The sequence below is a fragment of the Typopeltis vanoorti genome, chromosome 26, assembly GCF_054136105.1.
Source record: "Typopeltis vanoorti isolate ZY-2024b chromosome 26, IOZ_Tvanoo_1.0, whole genome shotgun sequence".
Lineage (NCBI taxonomy): Eukaryota > Metazoa > Arthropoda > Arachnida > Uropygi > Thelyphonidae > Typopeltis > Typopeltis vanoorti.
Window position 1 is genome coordinate 25,652,056 of NC_143574.1, and position 15,036 is coordinate 25,667,091.

Sequence of the window (15,036 nt, forward strand, 5' to 3'; positions counted from 1 at the left end):
AGGACTCTTAAAATCGAAAGGTTCCCGATAGAATATATTGAAGCCGGAGACAACATATTAATGCAAGCTTTTGCGAAGTGGAGAAAAGTGAGTAACATCAAGCGTAACATTTTTAATGAAGATCACTCGGTTCTCCGGGGAAGTAATCGCATGTCCATAGTCAAGTAACCTTGACTATGGACATAGGATTACCTGTGCCTAACTCAGTTAACACAGGTATGGCACGAGTAATGGTAAACCACCCCGAAGTGCAGCGACAATGCGCACGTTGCAGCTCGTCTGGGGCAAAGACTGCCTCCCAGCTAAGTGCTTCAGTTGTGTTATTGTTGGGCACATCTTAAGCTAATGCCTTAACCCACTGCCGAAAGTTTAGCAATCCTGACCATCGGATAACCAGCTGCTCACTACGTACCTTCGCGGAGAGAGCAGGGCCACTAGTTGAGCCACTCTCACAACCTACCATGATCACTGATCAAAAAGAATTTCCAGAACTCCTTAAGAACACTGGAGAGATCTTTTCAGATAGTCCTCGGGAAAATAAAGAAAGTATCTATGAATGACACCTTTTGCATTGCTTCACTTAATGTCAGAGCCCTCTGATCACCATTCAAACATTAGGTGGTGTGGAAATTAATGCTATCATATTACATTCAGGTTATTGCTCCTGCAAGAAACACTCTATCACTACAGAGACATGCAGGAACTTAGTCAAAGTATCCCTTAACATCATACTGGAGGTTTGGCCCAAAACCATTTGATGCTGGTGTTGGGTACATATGCTATCCCCTTCCTCATTCTAGGAGCCTTTTGCAACATTCAAAGGAATGCAGAAGGAAGAATTCCTGCCATAGACTGGAGGTATCGAGGCTGTACCACCAGGTTCCTTAATAGTAGCTATGTCCCAGCCTATTAGTCCACCTGCAAGACCAATGTTCTGCCAGAGGCTCAACAACAACAACTATCGTGCCCCTCATACCATCTTGATGGGGGACTTCAATTAAGTTGCGAACCCGGTCTTACAAAGTAGGAGGGATTCCAAGATCCCGCTTCAGAGACTTGAAAATACACCTCAAATGCTCAACTCACTGATGTTTGACCTTGTAATCCCCATACCCATGACTGCACGTGGTTTGGCCAAAGAGTTGGTACTCGGGCAGACCGATTTTATATAACACCATCGTTCCTTTCTAGAGCTGAGAAGGTAAGTCACAAACATCAGTAGCAACATTTCGGACCATAAAATGATGGCGCTCAAGTACCACCATCTTGAAAAAGTAGAAATTGGTTTGGGCTCTGGAAGCTACCATCAGACACCCTCCCTTTTCTCGGTCAAGCTTCACCATCTTTGTTCCACATTGACCAACGCTGACTGGAATTGGGACACTTGGGTGCACTTCAAACTTGCCATCAAACAAAAAACGGTAGAATGAGACCAAGAACGTGTCTACCTCTACAGATCTTGGCTCCGAGACCACTACAAAGAAAAGTGCTTGTTCATAGCCAGCCAATGCCAAGGAATACCATTTGACATCATCTGGGAAATCAATCTCGAAATAGACATAGCAAGGACAAGTGGAAGAAAAAAATTTCAATGTTCGAACGCCTGTGCTTGGAAGATAGGCCATCGGCTGCCTTTTACAATATGCCATTTTCAAAGTTAAAGGGGAGCTAACCATAATCAACATCACCACCACTTCTGACATCCTTCCAGAGGCACTATAAAGAACTATATGCAGATGACATTACTTCTACAGACTACTGTAACATTACTTCCCTTCCTGCGTACATTCAAGCAGGGCTGAATTATCCCTTTATGGCAGCCAAAATAACATCCTTCAAGCAATGCCCAAGAAAACCACTAGTCCAGATGGACTAGTGTCAGAGTTTTATCGTAACACATGGGATTGTATGATCCCCATTCTCCTAGCACTTTACATCTTCTGTACCACCAGAAACGTGCCAGGCGAGTTTGTGGAATCTCCAAGGCCAACAGGAATTCCTCCCTGTTCAAGAACTGGCAGCCTATTAGTCCACCTGACTTAAAAGATCCTCCACCGAGTCATCAAAAGCACCAAGTGTATAGCATCCCAAGCCGATTGGTAGAATTTAATGTGTTCCTCATCAGAGATCTCCATCTGGTGTCCATCAAGAAATTCCCACTGGCTTTGCTTTCAATCGAACTCAACTGTGCGCTGACTCCAACTTCCTGTGGATATTCTCCATGAAGTCAGGGTCAGCAGGGCCTCCTTTCCATTCTCGGAGGCTACAACAACAGCTCTACTTGCCTCCAAATCACCAGTTACTTATCAGACATCATTACTATCCAAAAGATGTCTTCTCATCCCCCCTTCTTTTTGCTCTTGTCTTTGATCCTTTCCTACACGTCAACAACTCTTGGGCCGTTAGAGAAATACCACATCGACTCATCATGGAGACATTCAAAATAACAGCCTATGCAGATGACGTGTGGTGGGCATCCTTAGGTACAACGACTCCATGTGGAATCTCTCCAACATCCTAGAGAGATTTAAAGTGTCAGGTTCGAGTCTATAACAATATCCCTACAAAACATAATGCAAGATATATGGAGTTTGGGACCTAGTTAACATTCCACTGGGTCTAGTCCCTAAGGAAGACTCCATTTTAGAGGTGCATTTTTTCAGCACAGCCTGAAGTCCACAAGGAGCATCTCATCAGCCAAGACCATGAACAATCTCAAGGGCTGGAGGCTGTTTTTGACCATTGTGTGCCCAGCCTACCAGTATATTATTAGTATTGCAGATATCTCAGAATATCAAGAGAGCTGGCTGTACAAGAAATCCTTAAAGTGCTTCTGGGGCAACTTACATAGCGAAGTCGACACCAAGATCCTTCAACTTTCAGGGAATCTGAGGGGACTTTGGCTTCTCATTCCTCAAAATTACCTGAGTAATACTGCTTTCCATCTGAACAGGATGCTGTAATTCAACCATCTTAGTAGTTATCTTGTTCGGTATTACTTGCGTTTCAAGCTTCCCCTCTTTGGAATTAAGTTCACTAAGGATCTAAAGCCGAAATTGTTCCCAAGTACTACAACCAGCTTTGCCAGATTTTACAACTCTGCTCTTCGCATACAGACATCAACAATATTCGGAACAGCAATAAATGGTACGTCATATTCAACCATCTTCGTACTGACGTCCAGAATCTAGGTACCAACAACAAAATCCTGTTTGGTCACCTAGTAAGACTCATGGAGGATAGCATACCATGAGTTAACTTTACAGTCAACTTTAACATCCGGTGATTTCCACATCACCAGGAACCCTTTTTTGCCACTACTGCCCACGTGTGAATAATGTGAAATGCATCTTCTATGAGTGCCTAGTCTCAAAACATCTGGAGGAAGCTGAGTGATGTGCCCCGCATTCCATTCCTAACGCTCAAGTCGACTTCCTGCAGTTTCCATCACCAACAAACAATGGACAGGTTACTAATTTGTGTGATTGATGAGATCAAGTATCACATCAGGTAGGTGAAGAAAAATCATGCAAACATCATAATTTTTCCGAGCGGTACAGACATCTCGCGGATCATGCTCTACTGCTTTTACGGAACTACAAGAACTTTCTGATGATCGATAAAGAGACTCTGGGTGAGCAGAAATTCAAATCCATCTGGTGCTCCCCTGTCATCCTGTGTACCTTAAAGGGAAGGAATTACCAAATTCACACTCCTTTTATTATAACAATAGAAATGGCATTCTCAACTTCGTCTGTTAATTCATTCGAAGTTCTAGGTCTTCCACTGGGATTAACTGGATTGCATACTCAGCCAGTGAAGACCATCTTTAGACAGTCGACCAGGAACGGGTTGATCACCGGGGAGCCAATTGCCCCGTTGGTCGTGGTCATCCGGCAGACCTGTGAGACTGTGCATGAAAGAGTTAAACATCTGATAGCACAAAGCTAGAAAGATTACAATCATTAGCTGAGACCTTTTCCCCTTTCTCTCTCTCTTCTCATCTCTATATCCCTCTCTTCACTTTTCTGTTTTTCTTTCTTGCTGACCATTCCTATTTTCTTCTCCCTTACATTTCCTTTTTTCAGTACCTTCCTTCCCCCCCCCCTTTCTACTTTCTAGGGGCACACTCTTGCCTCTTATGTAAATAGCCGAATGATGAGATTCCTTTACTCTTTCAGGGAACCAACGGACTTTGAAAGAGGCGTTGTGAGAGGATGCCATATCGCAGGGCTATCTGTTCGGCAAATTGTTGAAAAATTGGGCCATCCACGGTCAACAATGCTGCGCTACCATACTGAGATGGGAGCACAGAGAATCAACTGCATGTGCTACCAGCAGTGGACGACCCACTCCATTCCCCGAACCTGACCGTAGGGTGCTACGAAGGATAATTGTAAAAACCCGGCATTCGTCGCCCGACACGTTGAATGCGGAGTTTCGGGCATCGCCTGGAACACGAATCTGCACAAAAAATTAAGAACCAAGGTTCACAACATGGGTTTCCATCGTAGGACCTCAATATGCAGCCCACATTACCCGAATCAACATGCAGCGCGTCGTCATCATCAGTGGCGCAAAGAATGTGTACAGTGGGACGTGGAAGCTTGGAAAGTTGTGTGACGGAGCGGCGAATTACTCTACACCTACCGAGAAGATGGACGGATGCGAGTATGGCATATGCTCGGTGAAAGTCTCTTACTAGTGTGTGTAACCCCAACTATGAAATTTGGAGGTGGCGGTGTAATGGTATGGGCCTGTCTTTCCTTGTTTAGCCTCAGACCTCCGTTAGTGGTGCCATGAACATTGAACTCTGAGAAGTATCTAAACTTTCTGGACAACAGTGCTTCCTACTTTGTGGCGTTTCTAAGGAACCGATCATTGTCTCTTTCAGCAAGACAATGCAACGTGTCATGCGGTTGATGCTGTAACTGTGTGGTTTGTGGACATGAACGTCACCACCCTTGACCGGCCTCCACAGTGCCCTGATCTCAACCCTATTGAACAACTGTGGGATGAACTGGAATGTTGGGTGAGGTCAAGTGACGTACACCCCACAACAGTTCAGGACCTCATCACATACCTACAGGAAGAATGGTCTAAAATTCTCATTGATCTCTATTGTATGCTTGTGGAGAGTATGCCCCGTTGGATTGCTACAGTCATCGCAGCGAAAGGAGGTCCTTCATCTTATTAAGGTGGGCGCCATGGCTCTTTTTTACTCACACTATGGTGTCCGTTACTTCTTTTCAAGTAGTGTGCATGGTATTTACCTAAGTTTAGTGTCCCCCCCCCCCTCTTTGGAAGTCTTAATTTTCACACCTACTTTTATTTAATAATTATAAAGTATGAAAATAAACGATTGTGACTAATCAAGTGCTGTTGATAAGATTGATATACCCTTTAGTAGGATAGATCTGGATTCGAATTGTTTAGAAAACATTTTTTTCACTTGCAGAACAGACTAATTGGCCAAAGAACACACGCAATGTCAGACTTCAATCCTGAATATGGGATTGATCTCCCTGTATCAGCACCATAAGCTAAGTTACTTTGCTGTAGTAGGCCACTTAGTCTAACATGTGAAGAAAGTTAGGATGAGACAAAATTTAAATTTATATTTTAATTATTATAAGTCGGTTATTATTTTTTTATGTAAAGCCCACATGATAATTCGCTCAAGAATTAAAAATTGAGAATTCACCCGAATTGTGGTGGTTTAAAAACTGTTTCCTGCCAGGCAAGACTTGAGTTTGTTTTCTATCATAAAAAAATTAATTAAAACTTTTTTCCGCTTAATTTCTAAGTGTTTATATAAAGATGACTTCAGCTTTTTTAGAGCTGTCAATCATGCCAGTTGTCACAAGGCATGTCGCCAAAGATCGTTCCATATCGCCAAATTTGCGAAACCGAAATAAATATTATTCATTAGATTTTCTTAATTTTCGATTGGTTTGTTCCACTGCATAACAGCTACATCCCTTCACTTTTCTTTCTTTATTTATTTTTTGTTTCATTCTCTTTAAAAACTTGTTCATTGCTTATGTTAACAAAATAAACAAAAAAATATAAAGAAAATTGCACCTTAAGCATTCGATCTCTCTCAGGTCTCCGATCGAATGTTGCACTGAATTAAAATAATACGCAGTTAAATTGGTTAAGCAGAGTCTATAACAAATGCTACTAAATTTGTTTCAGTTGTATAAAAAAAAAAAAGTGGGGAAGGGGGGGGTACGTATTCGCAATAGTTGCAAAAAAAATTTTTTTTTTTTAATATATATATATATATATATATATAGATTGTACTCCGTGATTCAGTACATATCGCGATTAACTGACCGTTGATTGGCCACAAATGAAAGGAAATGCACAGGAAAGATTCTATAGGACATTAGTGATGGAAGGGTAGGGTGAGAATACAACAGCTTAAGGTTGAAAAAGAAATTTACTGACGTTTTTCTTGAAGCGCTGAAGGTTGTAGTTGTTCATTAAACACTTCATGAGGAGAATGAGATCAGGAGGATAACTTCCTTGTTCTACACAGTCTTGAAATTCTTTAGGAAAAGCAGCCGCTGCCTCAACATCTGCCCTTGCTGCCTCACCACATAATTTGACACTATGGCACTTCGAGATTTAAATCTCATGAACCAAACTTTACTTCCTAAAAATGTTTCTTCGTCTCCATCTGTTTTTTTAAGATCCTCAAAAATTGTTTTTGCTTTCTCAGTTATAACAGCTTGCGTCAGATGAATGTTTTTTTCTGATTCAAGTCATCCACCCATAATGATAATAATTTTTCTATTTTTTCATGACGTTTACCCCTGCTATAACTTACATGTTTTGCATTTAGTATACTGCCGTAGATTGTTGCACAGACTGTTTTCTTCTGTCTGCATTTTTCATAATTGTAGTAACAGTCGATGGAGGTAAGTTCATACTTCTACAGACATTAGCACGTGTCTGCCCATCTTCCGTTCTTCGAATCACTTCCATCTTTTCAAGTGTGATTGATTTCCGTTCCTTCTTAACACCAAGTTCTGCTAACTTTTCTGCACTTCTTTTATCAGACATGGTATGTAATTACGTACTTTATCAATTTAAATACGTATGTATGTAGAAGAAAAAATAATAATAAATAGAACAATTAGGTAGATTCAACAGTAAAACTAGGTTTGATACATATACGCCGTAGTAGCTCGGTAAACACTCAAACATTAGAGTTCCTGCTAGCGTCGTTTCTCAGTCAGATCACACTACAGTAAGAAAGCACGCGCAGGCATCTGGCGTTATTGTGAATCGGCGTAAACCGAGGGCTGTCTGTATATAATTTCTTGGTATCTTTAATTTATCATAAATATTACAGACCTTAAAATTCTTGCAAGCTCTCCCTACCAGCGCTTGTTGGGTAGCATTTTACTTTCGTTATTATCTTTATTTTTCTCTCAGAAAGAAATTTCATTTCATAGAAAATTCATGTCAGTTTGACACAAATTGTATAACTACTGATTGGATATGGATTTTAAAATTTTCATAAAAAGTATACCCCTGTCCTAATGTGACTCGCATGCTTTACCATATATATTTTTATTTGGTATTAGATTTAAATTGATGTTCCTTCTTTTGTCTTTAAAATAGAGAGAGAGAGAGATTTTTGTACCAATTTCCTCAATTCACTTCTCAAAATGTTTTCGTATATATTAAAGAAATGCTGGTCAGTATTTAGCTTTAAATCCAATACAATTAAGCAAAGCTTATACAGAACACAAACAGAATCTTCAAGGGCAAATCCGTGATAGTCTTACACGACCATTAATAATAGAAGTATACTAAGTAAATAAAACAACTATTGAAATATGGCATTGCCTAAGAAAATAAAACTACTATTCACAATAGATTCTATGGTATTTATTATTATTATTACTATTATACAGGCACCTCTTTAGAGTCCGAAGATTCATCGCGGGAGACCCATTCTATCTACACAATCTATCATACCTCTTCTTGAACCCATTAATAGGCAAAACACTCACAACTGACTGGCAACCTATTCCACTCATTCGCAGCTCTCCAAGCAAAAAAAAAAATTTAGTCCTCGCATCCCTACTAACCACACCATTTATTCAACTTCCAGAAATAACCCCTTGTTCTGGTCCTTCTATCCAAGTACTGAAACATTTCCCCTGTATCTATCCTATAAAACCCTTTAAGCAACTTAAATGTTTCGATAATTTCCCCCTCTTTCTATCAACTAACTTTGCAATTCACACACACACACACACACTTTCAATCTGTCCTCATAGGGGACATTCCACAGACCACTCACCATTTTGATCACTCTCCTCTGAATCCTCTCCACCGCTTCCTCCTCCCCCAAGAAACCCAGGGGACCAGACTTGAGTACAGTAATCCATATGTAGGCGTATCAAGGCCTTATAAAGAGAAATGATAACTTCCTTATCTCTACTTGTTAACGTGTTCATCAATAGCCAAGTAATCTTATGAGCTACCTTAGCAATATGGCCTCTAAACTCTCTCTCTACCACAACCTTAAATCTCTAGCTTCATCTATTTCCTGGAGTACAGTGCCATCAACATGATACACGGTTTGTAATCTATTTATCCCAAAATGCATAACTTTACATTTCTTGACATTAAACTGATGCCCATACTGACAGCCTATTTAAGTCTTCCTGTAAGCTCTCCACATCGCCTTGATTAACTATTACTCTACCTAATTTTTCGCATCATCATCAGCAAACAACTGAATATTTCCTTTCAGGTTATTTCCTATATCATTTATGTACAAATTAAATGGCAATGGTCCCAGCTGAACCTTGCGGCACACCACTAATCACCTGTCCTCGATTCTGCCTCTCCATATACCACTTTTTGATATCTGTCCAGCAGCCATCCTCGTATCCACTTAACCAGTGTCATATCCATCCCCATTTCTTCTAATTTGCGTAACAGCGTGTGGTATTTTGTCAAATGCCTTTTGCAAAATCATCATGTAGCCATTTCCTTTATCCATCTCAGCTGTTACTCTATTATAAAAAGTTAGTAAATTACTAACGCATGATCGACCCTTCACAAAGCCATGTTGATCCTCATACAGTATATTTTTATCTACCCATTCTTGAATTCTCTTTTTTACCAATTTTTCTAGTACTGAGATACTGATTGTTCTATAATTTGCTACTGCAGTCTTAGAACCTCCCTTATGCAAGGGAATTATTTTGCCCTCTATCTCTACTAGAGATAGAGGGCAAAACTCTATTAACTCTACTAGAGCTGTAACTTAAACAGCCTAGTCAAAGGCACTGACAGTTCCCCTGCACATTCTCACAAAACCCTAGCTGATATCCCATCTAATCCCACAGTTGTATTTAACATTGCGATTTTGCAATATCCTAAGAACCTCCAATCCACTCACCTCCGTTTCCACATTAGTGTTAGTCACATAGATAAAGCAGTAACTTCACTAGGATGATATACCCTTGCAAAGTAGTCACTCAGTAACGCAAGTATTTTATCCTCTTCTTTCTCCTCGTGACCATCATCACTCATCTCACATAACGAAAGAACTCTGGGATTTCCTTTGGCCTCCTCGGCTAGATTCTTCTCATAATCTGATTTTTGCCTTCCTTGCCATGCTGGTCACCTTTCTTGCCTGAACCTTATACCGTTCATGAATGTGCTGGTCACCTTTCTATTTATATACCCTCCACAGCATTTTCTTCTTCTGCAGCTCGTGCTTAATGATATTACTAATCCATCTCCTACCCGATTAACCCTCCTTACCCTAGATATACAATTTAATACTGCTTCCTCTAGATGACCCTTAACTATATCCAATGCACTACTAACATCCTTACCCTGCCGTGTTTTATGGCATGGCTCAGATTTAAGCTTCTTCCTAAGCATGTCATAATCACCTGCCTTGTAGTTCCACAAATGCCCCTTCTTGATAGAATATTCCTCATGTTTTACAATCTCTCAAGTCAAGACAGCATGATCACTTTCACCAATTGGAGGCAATGTTGTCACCTTGGATATGGATAGCTCTTCTGATCCTATAACCAGGTCCAATACTCTCCCACCATAGTCCCCCTCCCCTCAATCACATGCTTCCTTAAGTAATTATCTCATAGCATGTATATAAATTCTATTTCCTTCCTGCCATGCGATCTTTCTTCCTTCCAGTCTCTATCTCCATAGTTGAAGCCATAATAATCACTCGACCTGTACTCATTGTACTAATTTGGATATGCATGTCTTCCAGATCATCTGTGGAACTCCCTGGCCTATTAGCAACAACCAACTGTATTTGTCTTACTGGCCATAATCTCACACCAGGTTGTTTCAAATGAACACCCACCCTACCGTCTGTCTCCTATTCTTTTTGGCTGCAATTCACCTGCTATCATCAATTTTGCATAAATTGTAAACCACATACCAAATGTACTAAATTGATGTTCTTCAAAGACTTTTCTAGGCCCTCAGATTTATTTTTGCATGTGAATCAACCCACGACAACCTTGATTAACAACACAGTTAATCGAGATACCGGAATGTTCATGTACAAACTTGGTGTTACGTTTGGCCGAGTGGATAACGTCACCACTTTCCGACCGACAGGTTATAGGTTCGTGTTTCATTATAGTCATGAATATTTGTGAATGTCTTTAGGTGTTGGTTGATTATGAGATCACACACGAAAGGCTGTAAATCGTAGATTTAGTACTACGGGTACTAAATTTACAACCTTTTGTAGATAAGATTCACATAAAACATGTATAAGTTCCTCTGCTTTAGAAACCAAGCATACTACATTTTTATAAGCAACTTCAGGCCTCCAGTGAACATGGTGGTGATCTCATAATCAAGCAGCACCTAAAGGCACTCACAAATATCCATGACTATAATGAAATACGAACCTTCAACCTATTGGTTGGAGAGTGGTGACGTTATCCACTCGGACAATCGTAGTACCAGGTTTGAATATGAATATTCCAGTGTCTCGATTAACTAGTGGTTTCATCATATAATGTAAGCAAAATTACAATCGGTTTTATTTCGTTTAAAATTTCTGTCGTCTATGGTATTGTTTCATTACTCGTAGTGTTAAAGTACTCACGTAGTAGTTAGTAAATTCATAACCTTTTAGCGTTATATACATTAAAAAATATATATAGTGAAACGACAACTTTCTATGTTAGGCGTTCTTTTCTAGTGAACCTCACAAATCCCCATTGTTGGCTATTTCTTTTAGCAGAACATTCTGAAGCTGTTACTGTGGTTATCAAGCTTCGATACCTCGATCGAAATATTTTGATTAACAGGTATCCGTTTCGCCTACTGTTCTTGCATATTTGCATGTGCTTTGGGATTGAAGTAATCACATCCTAATATTTTGCGAGTGATCGCTGTTTGTGCATTCGGTAATTAATGTGGTGAGGAATTTGCTTATTCTAAATTATTTCACTTCATTAAATTATTTGATGGTCATTAACCAGATTGTAGTGCAAAGAACAACGTTATCGCTTGAAGCGAATCATTTGCAAATTATAGTCTGATTTCTATGCATAATAAGATTGGTTAGTAGTCTTCATACCTTCGATTTTTTTTTTTTCATTTTTTTTCTGGCTGTCAATGTGTCCTTTTTCTTGCAGGTACGAAACAGTTAACCTTCAGATGACATTTAGCAAGGTTTATATCCATAATCTTACTGGTGTTCGGAGATATTGTAATTTTTATTGGAAAAGGTAACAAAAAAAAAAAATGTAGACGTCCTGCGGATATTATCTAAATCCCGAAGAAAAACATGTGGATCTAATATTATTTTTCACTTCTTTTAGACGAAATGTAATGCGTCTTGTAAACCCTTTCTAAATATTATTTTGCTTCTTTCTTGGGAAAGTTTTGTATGTGTATTTACTAAAAGAAATAAACTGTTCTGGTTTTGTTTAAATGTGTGTGTATTTGATGATTATGGCTAGCAGTTATTTAGATGAATTAATATATGAACACCTATTCCTTAAAAATTAGAATATTTTAACACCGAAATAACGTTTTGATTTTAAATATTAAAACTGATTAAAAAAAACTTAGAAAATATCCATGCATTAAAAAAATGCCCTCTAAGAAAAAACATGAGTCCAGTAAAATAACCATGTTTACTTCTTGGGTCGACGGGAAAAGAAAAAAGAGTTTACCTCAGTGTGCCACCCACCAACCAACAAGCAAAAAAAAAAAAAAAAAGCATGACGCTTGACATGTCGGACCAATCTTGATCCATTCTGCATTGGTATTTGTTTTTTCGCTGTCATCCTATATTTGGTTTATGCGATGGTCTCCAGTTCCTGTAACTCATTCTTGGTAAGGTTGTTCTTGTCACCCAGTGTAAAATACCAATGACTGGATGATATTCCTTAATTGAGCAACATATCAGTTGTTGCTATGTTATTTATTAGTGATTGTCCATCACTGGCAAATAAGAATTCATTGTAGAGTGGACAGAGTTCACTGTATTCAATAAATCCTGTCCACTCATTTTTTACTCCTTCTTTCTTTTAGTTCATTCGGACTTTTTATTTATTTTTTGCTTTTACCGTTTCTTTTTTCGGTGAACGTGTTACGGTATTATTTTCGTCTGCCAGACTGCTTTTTTACGGCCCTTTAGAATGATATTACGATTTTTATTTTTTTGCATAGAACAAACCTGAGATTTTGATGTATCTATTAGGCGATTTTACGTAGTTTTAATAAAAGGACTATCATTTTACTAACTGTCAGTAAACCATTGATATCGTGTGTGGTTTTACTATAAAATATCACCCAGTCGATTTAAAAATAAAAGGAACAGAGTATCCATAGAAATTACCCAGTGTGTTAACATGTAAAACTGGAGGTTTACGACTGAAACGTATGTTAACGAATAATTGGCTATTAAGAAGCTACTCTTTAACGACGGATTCGTGATTCTGATTTCAAGAGTTAACATACCAAAGCTAACTATCACTAGCAAATGGAATGATTCAGTTATCGGCCTTCACCCAAGAAGCTGCTTTACTCGAGTGGATGCTAATGAAGTACTCCTCTCTTGCTAACAGTTAGCAGGTTCGAATTCTAGCGTGGATGTTTGTGAATGTCTTTGAATGATAGATGGGATTTCATCGCTCTGTTTATTTGAGGCCCGAAGTAACTTGACGGTGTATTATGTTTGGTTTCTTGAGCAGAATTCTTAGTTTATCTTACCCTTAATCCGCCATGGTAGCAATTGTGCTGTAGATTTTCCATGTTTTTGGAGTGGAATTATTATATAAAATAGGTGGTTACTAATTACAATTTGTAGGAAGGTATAGATTCTGTATGCTGTATTTTTGTAGTAGCCAAAAAAAAAACTTGATGACTTTTCTTTTCTCGATACTTTATATAAGTATCGAGAAGTATCATATAGACCAGGGATCGGTTAACATATACCTATTAACGCAGTTTATTTTAAAAAAAAATTAGTACATTACAGTAGGTTGTATATATATTGAACCTCAGCGGCTACCCTGAGTTTCGAGTCATCAGAATTCAAGGAGAACCGGCCAACCAGTCTGGAACACGGGGGGGGGGGCGCCGTAGGCGTCAGGGGGAGGATCCCCCTAGTGTGTGTGTGTGTGTGTGTATATACACTAGGGTATATATATATATATATATATATATATATTTGTACTACTTGTGTTATCCCAAATTTATTGTCAAAGTAGCACTTTCCCCTCAAATTTTCTATAAAACAGGGATGGTCGTTTGCCATTCTCTTCGAGTTTTAGCGTCAGTTAAATAATTTTGCTCTGTGTGAACCCATTTCTCAATTGTAATGGTAGACACGTGATAAAATATAGTTATTGCTTCGTTTAGTGTTATTAATTTATAACTGTGCATCATAAATCTTGATTTTTTTTTATATTTCGTATTAAAAATTAAATAATATTGATCACTTTTGTAATATTGAAAACTGAACTGAAATTGTGCAGACTATCCCCCCACTGTTTCATGGTAAGCTAATGAGTATTATTACATTCCCCAGGTTCTGATAACAGAGCTCGTTTCATCAGATGTATGTGATAATACTGAAATTATTCACTTTAGGATTAATAATATTGCTAGAAAGGAATAATAACATAAATTATGTAGACAGGCCGAGTAAATACAATCATTTTATCCGCAGTCAGGAAAATTCTGTTTGATATTTTAGCTTGAGAGAGAGTATTAAAAAGCAAAGCATGTTATTTCATATGCGCGCGTGTATTTCAGATTTAGGGAGCAAAATCTGCTAGAATTAACTGCTAGCTGTAATTGATATCCAAGTCATTTTAGATGCAATCTTTTAACTATGAGGAATATAATTCACTAGTTAGAATGCTTGAGAATCGATTTAAAAAACTACGTATAGTCCTACTTATCAGTTATTATACACTGCTTGGAAAGAAGTCAGTGGACATACCATGGGCAAGACATCGTGCCATGTAACGAATCACGTGTTTGTAGCCGGTATAAATTGGAGGAATACGATGCTTCCAAGGCAGTACAACTGTCCATATGATAGAAGATTTGGCATAGGATGCCACGTTACAATGTTCGTCAAACTGTTGACAAATTGGTCCCTCCCATCAACAATCAGTGATACTATACTAAGATGGAAGCTCAGGAGTCAACCGCATGTGCTACCTTACTTGGACGATCCACACCACTCGCCGAATCTTGAAGCTATATAGGTGTGTGTGTGTTTCGGGGGGGGGGGGACTACGAATGCAAAATCTCCATTCGTCGGCCGACATGTTGAATACGGAGTTCCGGGCATCTACTGGAACACGAGCACGAATCTGTACAAAAACATTAAAAACAGAGGCTAACAGGAGTTTCCATGGTAGGACCACAATATGCAAGCACCACATTACCTGAACCAACATTCAGCATCGTCTTCAGTAGTACGAAAAGCGTGTACAGTGGAACCTGAAAACTTGGAAAGCTGTGTTATGGAGTGAC

The 15,036-nt window shown here is 38.9% G+C and overlaps 1 protein-coding gene across 1 annotated transcript in view; it reads right to left on the minus strand.

Annotated features, from left to right (window-relative positions):
* LOC150092421 (beta-1,4-mannosylglycolipid beta-1,3-N-acetylglucosaminyltransferase brn-like) overlaps positions 1 to 15,036 on the minus strand; it is a 162,452-nt gene that overhangs the window by 97,057 nt on the left and 50,359 nt on the right. The window lies entirely within an intron of this gene.